The following is a 15,436-nucleotide window of genomic DNA, read 5'->3' on the forward strand; positions in this document are numbered from 1 at the left end:
TTCTAATGCTACCAAGGACTAAAGGACCAGAAGAAAAGTACATCACAGTAGAGCTCAGTGAACTTCCTGATACAGAACTTGGATTTACTGTAACTTTTTATGGCCTTGCAATATATTGAAATTCAGTCTCTAGTGAATATGCAGGAAAGCAAATTTAAATCATCATAACTTCCTTTCATTCCAGATGGGTTCTATAGGCTTCTGAGACTTACCTTCAACACAGAGTGTACTTGTAATTTTAAAATTTATCATAATAATTCTCTTTGCTGCTAGCTTTGGAAAAGCATTGCAATTTCTTATGTAATGTAATGGGAATGTAGGGAAGCGTATTGTATGGGTCCTATAAAACCTAAGCTCAGTTAGTCTTACTAAAGGAGAAGAAAAGTTAGGTCCCCCCCCCCAAAAAAAAGAGCAATTTACCCTCAATATGAAAATCACTGTGCCTGGTGTCTGATCCATACTGTCTCCTATATTGAGGAACAGTTGTGTAAACAGGTGGCTGTTTCACACTGTCGTTGTTGACACTGGCAAATTACAGTCTAATTTCTCTTTTTCTCTCTTCTTTCACACTTTTGTGTTGTGAGAATCATTATTTCTGACCCAGTCATTGCTGAAAGTAACTAGTTTTGCTGTTCTAAAATACCCAGTAGCAGATCAGTCACATCAAAATCTAAATTATTCTGCATGAGATGAAAATGAAGTCCAGAATGGCTTTGACTTTCCTTTATATTGCCATGTTTTAATTCCACCTTTTAAAAAATAATGCTTCTCAGATGAAATGGGAATCGTGTGGGGAGAGTAGAATATATATTGTGTTAGCTTGTTTTATTTTGAGGATTCCTGCTTGCTGGATACAGTAAAGATTCTCCAGAAATTACAACTAATCACAGAGACTGTTTCTGGGCATATAGGAAGGAGCATGCACGCTACTCTGGTTTTACTGCTCCACAAATCTGTCTGACAGAGTCCAGATTAAATGAAGCAATCAAAAAATACCAAGGCTATCACTACTAGTTTATTATTTTATAATCAAAGTCCAAATACCAGTTTCTTTGCAACATTCTTCCTTAAATTTGTTAACTATTAATGACTTGTTTTAAGATTTAAAAAGCCCAGAATTATTGTTGGAACCAATTTCTTAAGCTTTTTACTGTGACAACCATAATTACATTATAACTTTATGATTATCCAGGGAGGAAATCTTCAGTTTTTTATTCTGTAGGGTTTTGTGTGTGTGTGTGTGTGGGGAGGGGGGTTTTGTTTTGTTTTAAGACAGAAACTGCTCTCCTGATTGTGGAATTACTGCTAACAATTTAGTTACGACAAAGTAGGGGGGAAATTATTGTAAAACTATATAGAGATATTTGTATATCTCTATTTCTGCATTATGCTGTAAACTTGCAGCAATTGCGATTTTAACAGTCAACATTAAGCAGTGTGTAGAAATACCAAGGATTGGAATTGCCTTGAAAGGCAAATGTGATACTATTTCTTTTGACTCTCAGTAAACTTAATAGCCGTTTCTGCTTTTTCTCTCCAGCTTGCAAACAAACAAAGGCACAATGTGAAATGCCTTCTGGCTTCAGTACTATCAAGTAGGTTGCTACTAAACCATGCTTTTCCCGATGCGTCCGTGTGAATGTAGAGCTCCTCAGCTACAGTTCAATAGTACAACTAAATGAACTGCAAGTCCCACTGGAATTTTTTCTCTACCTCCTCCTGCGATCAGGATCTCAGGGTCGAAATACTCTCCGCACATGCGATAAGGGGGGAGAATGAGGGGAGACGGATCACCACGGTACTTCCTTCATGTTATTTTTGGATATGACTAGCATTCCTCCCCTTACACACACCCTCTTTTTTCCCCAGCCCCCCTCTCTTACCCGCATTGCAAGCTCATGCAAACACTCTCACGTACTCCGAAGCAAAAGCAAGCGCAACCGCTGGCCCGGCGCCAGAGGAGGGAGCTGGGCCGCCTCCCTGCCAGCAGGCTTTGTTCCGCGCGGCCGGGCAGCGCGGGGAGAGCGGCTGCAGCGCTGCTCGCGAGCGGCTGGCGTTTTGGCAGCTCCCCCGCCGCTTAATTCCCTCTGTGCTCTTGCGAACTAGCCTGAACTGAGAGCGGCGAAGCTAAGAGCTGGGACCGTCAGGGCATAAAGGACCCGAGATCATCAGTTATCGGCGTCTTTGTAGGGCGTGGGGGCCCATCTGTTCCACCACGGTAAGTGCCAGCGTTAAATGTGTATAAAGATGCAAGAGACAATGAGGTGCCTTAGCCATTTTACTACGGGGGGGGGGGGGGGGGGGGAAGGAGGAGAAGCGTGCGAGTGAATCGTACCGTGTGCGCTAGCTCTAGTGCGCTGAGAACAGTGCCTGGCAGTGAAGTCTTCCTGCTCTCTATCTTCCCGAAAAGCACTACAAGAATGGATAGATTTTAGCCAAATTCCTAAGTGGCTGTACAATTCTGGAAAGCTTTCCAAATGGCTTCGTTGTTGGGTTTTCTGCAGATCTGTTTACTTTTGAATCGTGCGTAGAATAGAGTAACTTCTACCAGCAGTGTAACCCATTTCTTTTAAGTGTGAGAGCTGACCCGGGCAAATAAAGATTTTTCATCACAGAGGACGCGAACAGAACTAAAGTTCAGGGAGGATGGGGGAGTGAAAGGGGATGAGATGTTTCCTAAGAGTGTTTAGTTTACAGAAACCAGAAATAGACTCTTCTTAAATGACTGGCATTCATTCAAACCTCCCCCTCCCAACCCACCTTTATCGTACGAGCCAAGTGAATCTCTGAAAATAAAAAGCCTTTGCAAGTCTACAGTTTGGGGTCATACAAGTGAAAGCTAACGGAGAGTGGAAAACAGTGTATACTTGGGTAAATGAGTAAATGACTATCACAGAGAGGACAGGAACTGCACAAAGAAACTTGGTTTTCTTCCAGTAGTGGTGTGGCTGCTCTTGCTTTATAAAAGCATTAACACGGCTGTCTTCTAAATTTGCTAGCATAAAGGAGCGTACGGCTTTGTTACAAGGAGTTTTTTTCCTCTCCCTGTGTTGTCTTTAGAAAAAGTTTTACAGTGATCAGCACAAGGGCAGGTTAGTCCAACTGCCTCGCTTTCAGAAATGCCGTCTAGCTGTCAAAAGACATTCACTGTAGGGACCCATTTGTTTTAAAGCTACTGATAAGCGCTGCTACCAGCATGCTATTACGTCTTGCTAGACGGGTTATCTTAACAAAGTGATAAATAAGAAAACCTTGAAATTTAAAGGTTCAAATATATAATAAATTTGAGGAAGAGGAGGAGGCCAGGAGATTGAATGTACTTACATACTTCAAAACAAAACAAAAAGCTAGGATAATGAACCTAAAAAGAGGAAAGCTTTCCTTCCCTCCCCTTAACTCTGTCTCCTTTAACTACTTCAAGTAGTTATTCCAACATTTTGTGTTGAGAGGCAAGCAGTCTCTCCCCCCTACCACCCGATTTAGTGCTGGCTTATCAGAGATTTGCGAAGGTGAATCTAGTCACATGAAAAATATGCTGAATGAGCAAAGGGGTGATTGTGCGAAGGGTAGCCAGCACAGGCAATTAACTGCTCTGAGGTCTGCCCTTTGGGTTTTTTTTCAATCCAGAAACTTGGAACCAAAGCTCTCCCATTCTGATTTTTGCCCTTCATTTGGAAAAAATAATTTTCATGGCATGGTAACTGGTAAAAACAGTCTGCTAAATTCTGTACCTCTGTAACGACTGCAGAATAGCGCTCAACAGAATAGTGTACAATATGTTAGGAGAGTAGCGATGTCTAGTACAAATTTTGTTTGCGTTGCACTGAGGCACATCTTCTCTCTATAGCTGTTACTAGCGCTATTTATGGCGAGTTATTCACTGGAATAGAATTGCACACTTGAACTAGCAAAGATTCTTTTTCAGAGCTAAAATTGGAATAGTGTTTTCCAGAGTTGGGCTCCCCCCTGCTGATGGCACCATGTCAGGTTTCCTCAGCAGTTGCTTTCAGTTTCACAATTTACGTGGGTGCTATAATATCATCTTTTCTCATTGATGTGGTGGAAAAATCTGACATCTTTACACTCTTTTTCCTACTTTGATATATTAACGTGTATTTTGTACTGACTGTGAGGTTTGGCCATGAGTGTTGAGTTCAGCACTTATACACCAGGTCTGAACCAAAAACCCTGGATTCCAACATCCTTGAACTATGAGAAAGTTAATATCTGGATCCAAATGTCTTGGCTCTGGCCCATTTCTGTTTAAGATGCACATCACTTTGGCCACATGTTTAACTTGTTTTTTGAGGTAATTCTATTAAGACTGAAAGAAATTTTTCAAGCTTTTAAAGAGGAAGTGACATTTAAAAAACTCGTAGTTAGGTAAGCATGGCTTGCTTGTTTGCTGCTGAAACTTGACTTTTAGGAGCCCCCAGTGCAGTACATTCCCCTTCCTCTATTATTAACTTTAGAAGTAAATAATGTTTAGGAATTGCTTTTGAGATATGCTGAGAAAGCCAGCAAGGTGCTGAGTGCCTACAGTTCCCGCTGACCTCAGTGGAGCAGTGGAGAAGCAGCATTCATCCAGGTAGTGCAAGTACGTCACAGGCTTTGGTCCTAAATTATCTGCCTTTGATCTTGTAAAGACAGTGCCATATATATCCTCATCTATGGTAAAAGTTGTGGTAGCCCATAGTAAGAAATGTGGTAGTGCATTGTAAAGGGAAGCTCAGGTTGTTACTGAAATCGTGGTTAGTGTGCTTTTTTTAACGGATCAACTTGAAGTCTGGCTAGCTTAATGGATACAATGGTTCTCTGTGAATACAATTAAACATGCGTCTGCCAGCTGCTTGAGGTATCTGTGTTTGCTTCAGCAAGAAAAGCTGTTCATTGGCTCTGTTGGCTCACTGTGGTTTGTGGCACATAGCACTGATTTATTAGGCAGTAGTTGCTTTTTTTTTTCTTTTTTTCCCTGAATGATTGAACTGTGATGTCACTTTTTGTCTTGGCTTAGGCCTTTTAAAGAACTTTTTTTTCTTTACTGCAGCCTAGTCTGTTAACACTGGGGAAGTGGTAAATGTCCCAATGTCCATTGCAGAGCAACTCTGTCTACCCCAGCACATTCCAGGGCCACCGAATCATTTGTGGTGAGAGTGATTCAGATCTGGTTAAGATGATTTAAAAGAGAGGTTATGGGCATACTGCAGTTGTGCATTTAAGAAAATACAGAGGGTTTTTTACTGCCTGATTGAGACCACATGGCTCCAACTTGCACGTTTTTTTTTTAACATGAAAATTGTTGGCTGGATGTACTCAAACGATTTTTTTTTCTTTTTAATTGCCTAGAGGCTGAGTTGGGATAATGGCATTTAATGGTAAGGTCAGGCTTAAAACAAATAGTTTTTAATGTTCCTTTAAATAAAAGGAGAGATGGCTTCTTTGAATGCTTGCACAGAATACAAACATGCCTCTCTCTTACATGTGAGTAAATGTATCCCAGGAATTCTTTTGGATGTTGCAGGGGAATTGGTGACCTGTTTTGAGGGAGAGGGATGAGGGAAGATCTCCCTGTCATAAATCACACTAAATATGTTCTGTTCCAGATGAATAATGGAAAGTATAAAAAATAAAATGGAAGGACAATGTCCTCTTTGACTGCACACAGTTTCATTGTGTGCTCTCAAAGTGAGACTTTTGGGCTGCCCTCGAGCAGAGTGAAAACTCTGTATAATTAAACATTTAAGTGCATGTTTAAGTGAACATAATTAATACAGTTTTTCCTTTATTCATAAACATGTATATTAAATAATGGTAGTAAATTAACTTTAGTCTGATGTGCAAGAGAAAATAATTAATTGTGGCTATGGTAGCTTGAATTTACTGCAAAATCTTACTTAAATTATGAGGTAGATATAGTACTACTGCTAAAATGCATTCTTATTCCTTGAGGTTCTCTCTTATACTGAACTTGAATATCAGCTCATTTTGTATCATTCTCTAGTGTACCAGTCTTGCTTACATTCTTAAAAAACAACCGCAAAAATGGGATAATCCACAAAGACCTTTTCTGTGCCTTATCTCCAAATTTCCCATTTTGAGGATATGGCTAATTTAAGGAAAATTCTGACATCCTTAATCTCACTCAGTGACGTCTGTTGTAATTGACTCAAAGTTTATCGCTAATCTGAGAATGAAATTGTAGTAACCTGTATTTTAGGTGCTTTATAGAATTATACTCTTTTTATGCACGCTGTTGATTCTGAAGCAGTTAAACCGTTCATGAAATTTTCTTCCGCCCTCAATATTCTCATAGTATTTTTTTCTCAATTAAACCATTTCTCCCCTAAACTGATGCATAGCACTTGATGTAAGACTCTCATCGCCCCTTGAGTCCTGTCAACACAATACTGCTGCTTACAAAGCCCCTGCTTTGAAGGAGCTCCACTCAGGGCATGGCTGTGCGCGACTGCTTTCTCTAAAGGTACGCTCAGCCTCTGGCTGTTGTCCTCTACCAGTGGAACCACTGCTTTTCCGAGTCTCCCTGTAAGTGTGACTGTTACATAGCACTCTCCTTAGAATGTGAATTTTAGACAATAGATGTTTTTTGAATAGGTACTTTCTAAATGGGAAAACAAATCCATGTATTTTCAAATTTAGAAAATAGATTAAAAGCTACGACACTGAAAAATACTGTTTATTCTTGCCACTGGTTGGAAGATGAAGTAAATATGAAGATCAGTTCTTACAGTAGTTCAGTATACACAATAATTTATCTAGGAGTAATATAAGAGTATTATTCTACAACAGCAAATCCAGTAAACAACAATTATATCCTTTTTGCTGTCTTTAAGTACTAGGATAGTAAATTTAGCGTGCTGATATTGAAAAAGAGAATAATCAGTCATATAGCTGCATACATCCTTTTCAACTAGTTTCTTGCTCAGTATTACCTCTTGCCAGGACACATGTGAACTTTGTTTTTAACTTAAAAAAAAAAAAATCTCCCCACCTTTAATCAGAGCCCATAAATCACTGTTTAGTTAGTATCTGCCACATATAAACAGCAATGTAAACACCTAAAACTTGTTTGCAGTTTGTTATAACTTTGAAGTCCACAATGCATATGGGAAAGCCATTAGTATTTCTGAATAACCTCTGTGAGTATTAATCAGAGGTCAAAATGTATACTACAGTACCTTGAAATTCCTCTCTCTGAAATGTCACTATGTCAATGTTCAATTTTACTGTGTTAACATATATGAAATATGTAAGAAACCACCCTGAACTGACTTGTTTGTAGCTGTTCATTTGGCATTATAACTAAACATTATTTATTGTAGCAGGGATAAAACAGTGCAATTTTTCTAAGTGTGAGGAGGCATGGCCTTTATGGTGCCCCATAAAGAGCATCTTCTGCCTGAAGTATTTCACAAGCATAAACTTCCAGAGCATCTCAGTGCTTTACAAGTCTAGTAAAGCAGAGTTGTTAAGGTTTTGCTGCTTAGTACAGCTGGGAATAGTAGGTGGTTGCTCTGAACCTTGTGTCTCCATCTAGATACCGGAATGTCCTGTTCTTTGGGACAGCTCTAGGGCAGTTTTTGATAGGGTTGTTAAGGATATATAGGTATTAATTGGGGAGTTAATCTGTAATTAAATGGACATTGTCATTCTTGCCAAACTTTATGACTCCTTATATGGCTTTTCTGACTGTAATGTTGATGCCATCTGGGTTGCGCTGCTCCTATGTAAAGTAGAGCCCTTCTCTTTCATTCCTTTTCCAAATAGTAGAAAGAGGCATGATGGAAAGGGGTGGAAATAAGGATCAGGTAATTCTAGGATTTATGGGGGCCACAGCAAGTGTGTATAAATTCCAGTTGTTGAAGTAAGGAGTGGATCTTTAGGGAGGCTTGAGCACTGACCCCAAGCCTGTTGGATTCCTAGGAAATATTTTATTTCCTAGTAAAAACTACTTTTCATGTTCTTTCATATAGCTGCTTTCATAGTGGTTGTTGAAGATACACATGGCATGCTTGGAGACATGGTGGGCTAGGCCAGCATGTGTTAGCAGGTGGCAGGAATCTTGGCAGTGAAGACCGTGTGGAGGCAGGCAGGCGCTGGCCAGAGCTACGCAGGGAGTGACTAAAGCACACAGAGCAGTGGGGCATGCCTGCTTTTGAATTGTACTGTATTGTCACCTGGTAACCATGGATTAAGCTTGTCTGGCCAGCCTGGAACCAAGGTCTCAAGGAGAGCCATGGTGTGTCTTGCAGTCAGTGAGAGTGGGTAAAGGTGTTACAACTGTACTCAGTAGATGCTGAACAGGTAGCTCTTGGTTAATCACTACTAGTTAGGTGAAGGTGAGGCATAGTCCTCAGGTCTGGCTCAGGTGGTGAATGTAGTCCTCCCCTACAGAGTGTCTTACAGGTTCTGAAGTGTGGAGCAGTGCAGAGGTTAGTCGGGATGACAAGTATCTATTTGCCTAAGTCATGTTTTGCCCATGCTGTGAAATTTCTGTAAGGGGATGCAGTACCTAAGCATGCCGAGGAGATGGTGGCATAGGTTGTACTGCCTTGGGAGGTGTCCAGGTTGGAGAATGGGAGAACAGAGGCAGGTTCCAAAGACAGGCAATCTTCCTTCCCCACCCTGCCCTTCCTCTGGGCTGCTGTTTCAACTCAATGCTTTCCTATAACCCAGTCTAAATCTGATCTATGAAATCACAGACAATATCAGAGAGTCAAAGCCTTGACTTTCGGCTCTTTTAATAGGTGGCTTTTTACTATGTCTCTCATTGTACCTACCCCCAAGGTAGGGTAGAGGAAAAGGGCATATCCAAGAAAAATACAGGTGCTTGTAAAGATGGCAACTGGTACATAGAGATCAAGGCTTTTCTCTAACCAGCAACCGTGAAAAATGTATTTGGTAATACTACGTTAAGAATTGGAACAGGTATAATCAGTATTGCTGATGTACTGTTTTGCTAGTTAATGTTGCAAACTAATTCAGAAAGCTGCCAGTTTCAGTCCAGACGAATAGGCATAGAAATTACTTCTCAGAATTTACTAATGTGGGTTTGCAAAGTGTCTGAAGTTCTCTGGCTCTTCTAGATATTCATCTGTTATTGAAAGGAAGCAAATTTTAGATGGTTGGCTGTAGTTCAACAATTTTGAAAGATGTATCAACTCTAGCTTTAGCAATTTGCTCTTCTCAGTGTCTCTTTAAATAGTTCTATGAACATTTTCCACTTGTCTATATATAAAGCAAGCAGTCAATGCCACTGAATCTGAATTACAACTTTGAGAATGTATGCCAGCATGACTATATGACATAGCAAGAATTAGCTATATGGATGAAGGAGACTTCAGCATATTTGAGAAAGACTGCAGCCATAGCTTAAGAACAAAATTTTGACAAAAATTTTATCCATTTAAAAACAGTTAAAATTAGCTGAATTATTGTTGGGCCTTGGCTATTTAATTTTTATTTGCTTCTGTGACATCAAGTGAACATGGAAAATAAAGAAAAACTTCAAATAATTAACATTTAAACACTGCAATGCATAAAAGGACCAGTATTTTAAATTGAAGTTGAACTGGAATGGTCCAAATTTCTACCGCTGCTTACTGTTTCAGGCACTGCTAAAGAAAAATGTTCAAATAGGAAAACTGTCCAAACCAGAAACAGCAGAATAGTCTCTGTTCCAATTTCATTTGCAAACAAAAAAAAAATAGGAAATTGTTGATTAGAAAAAAAAAGACCAGAATGTAAGAAATAACTAGAGAAATTTTTTGAAATACCAAGACACTTGAATTTTTTTCTGAAATTTTTGTCTGTATACATCGTTGGGTACTGAAGCCTCAAAATTTTCCCCTGTATCTCTCAGCTCTTATTTCTTTTTCATTCGCAGGGCTGTATTTTTTTTTTTTTTGGATCAATAGTAAAAATAAGTTTTTCCTTATTCAGCTCGTGAGTGCACATGTGTTTATCCAAAGCAATCTGATAGATCATTATGAATGATAGTCCTTCATCATAATGCATGTAGAAATGAAATACTTGGGGGGGGGTAGTAATATTTGCTTTATATGCTAATAGTATCTTTCTGAAATGTAGTATGTCTGCTTAATTTATGCAAGTTTCCAACCCACATCACATCCTTGTTATCCTGGGTGGCAACCAAATCATATTTTTGTAGTTAGAGTGATAAGTCTGAGTGAGCCATGGTGCTGACAGTATGTTTTTAAAATACATTTAAAACATTTCACACTAAATCTTTAAAAACTTTTTACACTGAATTTATATATTGAGTGAAAAGAGAAACGATTATGCCATCAATAAAGCTGGAGAGGCTCGTGCTTTTGATTAAAGCACTCCTGAACTTTGAGTGTGGGGACCAAAGGTGGAAGAACTGAGAAATCTTCACTTCCATTTAGGAGGAAAGTTCAGCCAACAAAAATTACAGCAAACTTCTTCAAAGCTAGGTTTTTGAATCTTCATCAGATACAGCAAAAATTGTCTCAGAGGTATGGTTTATCTCCATTTAGAAAAGTCTACTCGTCAAAGCTCATTCAGTGTCATTAAGCTACAAATTAATAATTCTCATTAGCATTTGAAAGAGTAAGCCTTCTCAGTCTAGAGTTGTTTCTATCTCTAAAAGTAATTTATTGATACATTGAATGGAGTAGGCTTGTCTGTGACTTAATTTAAGGAAAGCAGATTTCATTGTGACTAAAATAAAGTCCTTTACTAGTACATATTCTGTTAGGTATATCACAGTTCTTTTTTTTCCGCTGAACTGTAAATATATTTCATTCTGCTGTTATTTAAAAGCACTTTTTGTAGCATCGCTCACATCTGCGAAGACTCTCACATGCAGAAATAGTTTGAACACTTAGCAGAATGTTGGGCATACCAATACCGACCTACAGTGTGTGTATTTGATTGGACAACTTTTATAATAGCGTTTACACATTTTGTTTTCCTGATGGTCCTGAGGGCACTTCAGTGAAGACTGTTTTATGCCTAACAGAGGAGAACTGTGGTGGCCATTAACAGAAATCATTATATGGAGCTTTAAGCCACATGTCACCAACTTCAGCCAAACCAGCCTTTCTATGTGATTGCTGCTTTTGTTGTCTGCAAATGCATGAGGCAGATGTAGTCATGCTTTGGCTGCATATTTACAGTCAAGATACAGATGAATAGATCAGTGTTGTTATCTCTTCTGCCTTTATTCATTAATGTGTAATATTCTGCATGGATTACCATCAACATCTCTGAAACTCTCTGAATACAAGGCCATCATAATCTTGAATGCTTCAGTGATAGAAGTTTTCTTTGGCATTCCAGAAATTCAAGGCCTGCATCTAGTACTGAAAATTGTGGTCAGTGAGGTGCTTGTTCTCTGCATCCTGGAGATTCCCTGCACAATGATGCCAGTCTCTGCAGGCTGACCTTCACCGAGTAAGTGTGATTGCTGTCATACGTAATGCAAGGCTCTGGCAAAACTGCCGACAGCTTTCTTCCTTTGTTCTCAGCTACTGAGTTGCTGACATGACCTGCAGGAATCAAATATTTTATCTTCCGATAAACAAAGTTATATTTACTGGCTCTGCCTTGGAAGCAACCTATAGAAAAAGAAAGGAAATGATGGTAGGAACAGTATCCATGTAAGAATGAAACATTTATATATTGGATATGTAGGGTCTCATTTTAATCCAGTTGGCTTTATATAACATTGCAGATGCAAGTAAAAGGGCTTTGCTATTCAGCTACGATAATGTAGATAAATGTCTTCTGTAAGCATCATTTAATTGTGCCTATAAAAAGTATGGCAATCAAAGTAAATGTCATAGTTTATTTCATAGTTTTGTATACTTTGTAACCCTAGCAATATGCCTACCAGTTTTGAGGGTAAGCCTGCAAGGCACCACATGCCACAGCTGCTGATCTTGTATATTCAGTATGAATTAGATTGTGTTGTGGATGTGGGTTTCTTTTTACTGTTAGTTGGTTTGCGAGTTTTTGGGTGTTCCTGATTCAATGTTTTGGGGTTTGTTGTGAACCAGAATGATTGGTCTAAAATATTTCTCAGCTTCTTCCTCTTCTAACTATTGTGGTTTTGAAAAGAAGCATTACTGCCTCTTTCCTCATCTGTAATCTAAGCGTCAGCCATGAGCTCGCCTCTAACTAAACCATATTAAATGCAAATGTACCTTATGTCCAGAACTGAAACTACATACATGCAATTTTATCCTCATAACTCTTTACACTTCTGCCCTCGCGGTATAAAACATTATTCCGTTGAAAGATTATACCTGGCAGTTCTTTAAGGAGTTCCCCTCCCAATATGAGCAAAATACTTACAGTATGGTAGTTCAAAATCCTTTTCTGATCAAAGGACTATACAGTTATAATGGACAGCTCTATTAGGCACTGCATTTGGGTTATAGAAGATAGGCCTTCCATTTCAGCTAGACATGCAGTCATGTTCTACAAGCCTTAGCAGTTCTTTATATCTCAAAAATATCCAACACTTCACATGGGATTATTAAATATTTTTGTTTTTAACCTGTTGTAACAGTCTTTACTGTTTTTATTTTCTTTCTTCCCTTCTATAATACCATTAATTTCATATCAAGTACTAGCAGTAGCAACTTGATGTAAGCTTAGGTCTACATAAGTCAAGTGATGGTATCTGCAGTTTAATTAAACAGTTACAATTATTTAGTCAATGCATAAGAGATGTACTTGCAGAACAGCACTTGGAGTTAACAGAAATCGGCCATATGAAGCCCTTCCATGACAGTAAGTGAACAGACCCTGAAAAGTGAAGCTCCAATACTTTACTGGCTTGCAGTACTGTATGAGAACTCGTATCAGTCTATTCATTCAGGTGTGCTGGCTTTTTAAAGACTGCCTGATAATTTTATGGCTAACAGTGTGTCTGGTAATGCAAGGTCAGAGTCTAATCATATTGTAGAGAGCCTAGTCGGTGGTCTTAGGGTGGTCTTAGGGTTAAGGCAGGGGGACCTCAATTCTGACCTCTTACGTGTCTGGGGTAACAAAGTGCTTCACCTCTGTTTCTCAATTAATAACACACATCTAATCTAATTACTGTTTCAGTGCTCAAAGTCCTATTGATTGAGCATGCTTTTTGTGAAATTAGTTGAAAAGCCTACATCAGAAAGGTTTCTTCAGAGGCGTGTTTTACTAGGCTGCCTCAGACATGTGAACATGCACTGTGCATCTGGCCACATGGAGAGTAGATAAGAGAGAAGTGTTGTTTTGAACCACTAGACCCTGTCTAGACTGTTGTTACCAGCTGGTCCAATGTTTGTATTCATTGTGCTAGATGCTTCGGACAATTCTGATGAATGTCCTTACTCAAAACACATCTAACCTAATAGAATGGGAAAATGGGCAAGGGGAGGGAAGGATGGAATAAAATGAGACATAGTAGTAGCTGGCTCAACCAGCATTCTCTGAGGCTGACAACAGACCATGTGAAGGTGAGAATATTATTTCTAATACTGTATGCTGATGTGCCGCTTCTGGTGTGCTAAACTGTAACTGTGTTGTAAGATGCTTCCCCCACTTCTGGCTCTCAATACAGGGCTGCTTGCATTTGAAGACTGCTTTTTAAAATGTGTGGAATATCTTATCGTAACTTCCTTTAAACAAATGTTTAAGAAAGGTCTATGGAAAATAAAACAGGCGGAGCTTCCTGGTTCATCTTTAGAATCCATTTTGGAGAGAGAGGAGGAGAATCTTTTAGCTATGGGGTGAAAAACATGGAGTGGCAGTTCTGCTTTAGAAATCTAATATTCTGATTTTTTGAGAAGAGATGATAATCTCATGTAACAAAACAGCAGATAAGTCAATTTCTTCTGGCACAACAACAGACAGAAGCAGAAGGGGGCTGCTTGACATACTGACAAATGAATTAGTGGAACAATCTGAAACACAGATAATGTCTACCACACTTTGACTTCAGAGTAAGATGTTCCAGGCCCAAGAAGGAAGTTGTACAAAAACATTTAATTTAATTACCTGTCAGAAAGAAAGAAATTACTGCTCCATGTCTGGAAGTTCGTGCCATAAAACTATAGGGGTTCCTATGCAGTAACTAGTTAACTGCAGAAACTGCGTGTTTCAGGTGCTGGGCTTTTTCTTGTGTTCAGTGCTGAATTCTTCATAGAGTGTTTCACAGTTGTGTGATAATCATCTGAGAGTATAAAAGTGTGGAAAATGAAGGGTTATATGTGGTAATTATTTAAACCTGAATTACATTAAAAATCATATATATAGAGAGAGAGAACTGCATATAACCACTTAAAATAATTTTAGCTTGGGAATAGCTGACTGGGCAGAACTGCCCCTTTTGTGACTGCAGTTTCTCATTCTGCACACCTATAAATCATTTTGTCTTTGTTCTTTGATACGTGGAAGCAGCTTGCATGTTTATTAGCATTAGAGGCATGCTACTGCCTCTATTGCAGTAGGGTTCAAAATATCTAAGATATTTCATGAAGAAACAAAGCTTCCAGAGAAATATGAAAACTAAAAAGAAAGACAAAATAAGAAAGATGTGTAGAATGTTATAGAATGAAATGAAGTTACGTATCTTGTTAGTTGTAAGCTGCTGGCTTTTCTAATTTGAGCTTGTACTTTGCTTCATTCTTCCTCTCATTTATGGCTTATAGCATCTACAATTTTCGGCATAAACCATTCTGAAATCCAGGTACATGTACCTAAAAACAATTGCATGAACATTTTTTTTCTGTATCTACTGTCCTGCTCTGTGCTTTTTTTTTTGGTTTTGTTTTTTAAACTCTGAAACCCTGGTAGGCTGCAGATGGTTTTATGAGTTATTCATGAAACAAACCACTTCTTTCCATACATAAATAAGTGCTGTAATTCAAGAAAACTTAAATTTTTTTTTAAAATAACTATGGGGTCATCATAGCTTGCCGGAAATCTTCTCCCCCCCCCCCCCCCCCGAAATTTGCATGCTTCAATAATTAAAATTTGGGGGGGCTCATTTTTGAGGAAAATAATTTTATCAATTCAATCTTGGCCTTTAACAGCTATGAATTTGAATTTGAAAATATTTTGTTGTCAGGCAATACTGGCTTGGTTCTGAATGAAATTTATTCCAGTTTCACCATGTAAAGAGAACATGAAGAAATTTTTGTCAAGCACAACCATCAGAGTTGCTGAGTGGCTGCTTTCGTTACTGAAATACACAGCTGTAATTGTAGTAGAGCACAGAAATTCTTTTGACTAAGTTGTGCAAGAAGGTGCCCTACTTTGACTTTTGGGGAAAGAACTAGTTATCCCTTTGGTTATTTGGATTTATTCTTCCTCAACCTGGCTATCCTCCTGAAAGGACAGGAAAATAATTTCTTTGGCACCCGCAAAGAAACTCTAGTCATCGTTT

General features: G+C 38.8%; 1 protein-coding gene across 3 annotated transcripts in view; it reads left to right on the forward strand.

The window, feature by feature from the left end:
- The first annotated feature begins 1,844 nt into the window (after positions 1-1,844).
- The window catches only part of PALLD (palladin, cytoskeletal associated protein), a 162,168-nt gene continuing 148,576 nt past the window's right edge, over positions 1,845-15,436 (forward strand). For 2 of the 3 annotated variants that reach the window (XM_064510940.1, XM_026122881.2), the window contains exon 1: positions 1,845-2,218. The gene's annotated coding sequence lies outside the window, so the exon portion shown is untranslated. Of the gene's footprint in view, positions 2,219-11,343; positions 11,458-15,436 lie in introns of all 3 variants that reach the window. The other variant, XM_064510941.1, reaches the window with a different exon arrangement.

This window comes from Dromaius novaehollandiae, chromosome 4 (genome assembly GCF_036370855.1).
Source record: "Dromaius novaehollandiae isolate bDroNov1 chromosome 4, bDroNov1.hap1, whole genome shotgun sequence".
In the NCBI taxonomy this organism is placed as follows: domain Eukaryota; kingdom Metazoa; phylum Chordata; class Aves; order Casuariiformes; family Dromaiidae; genus Dromaius; species Dromaius novaehollandiae.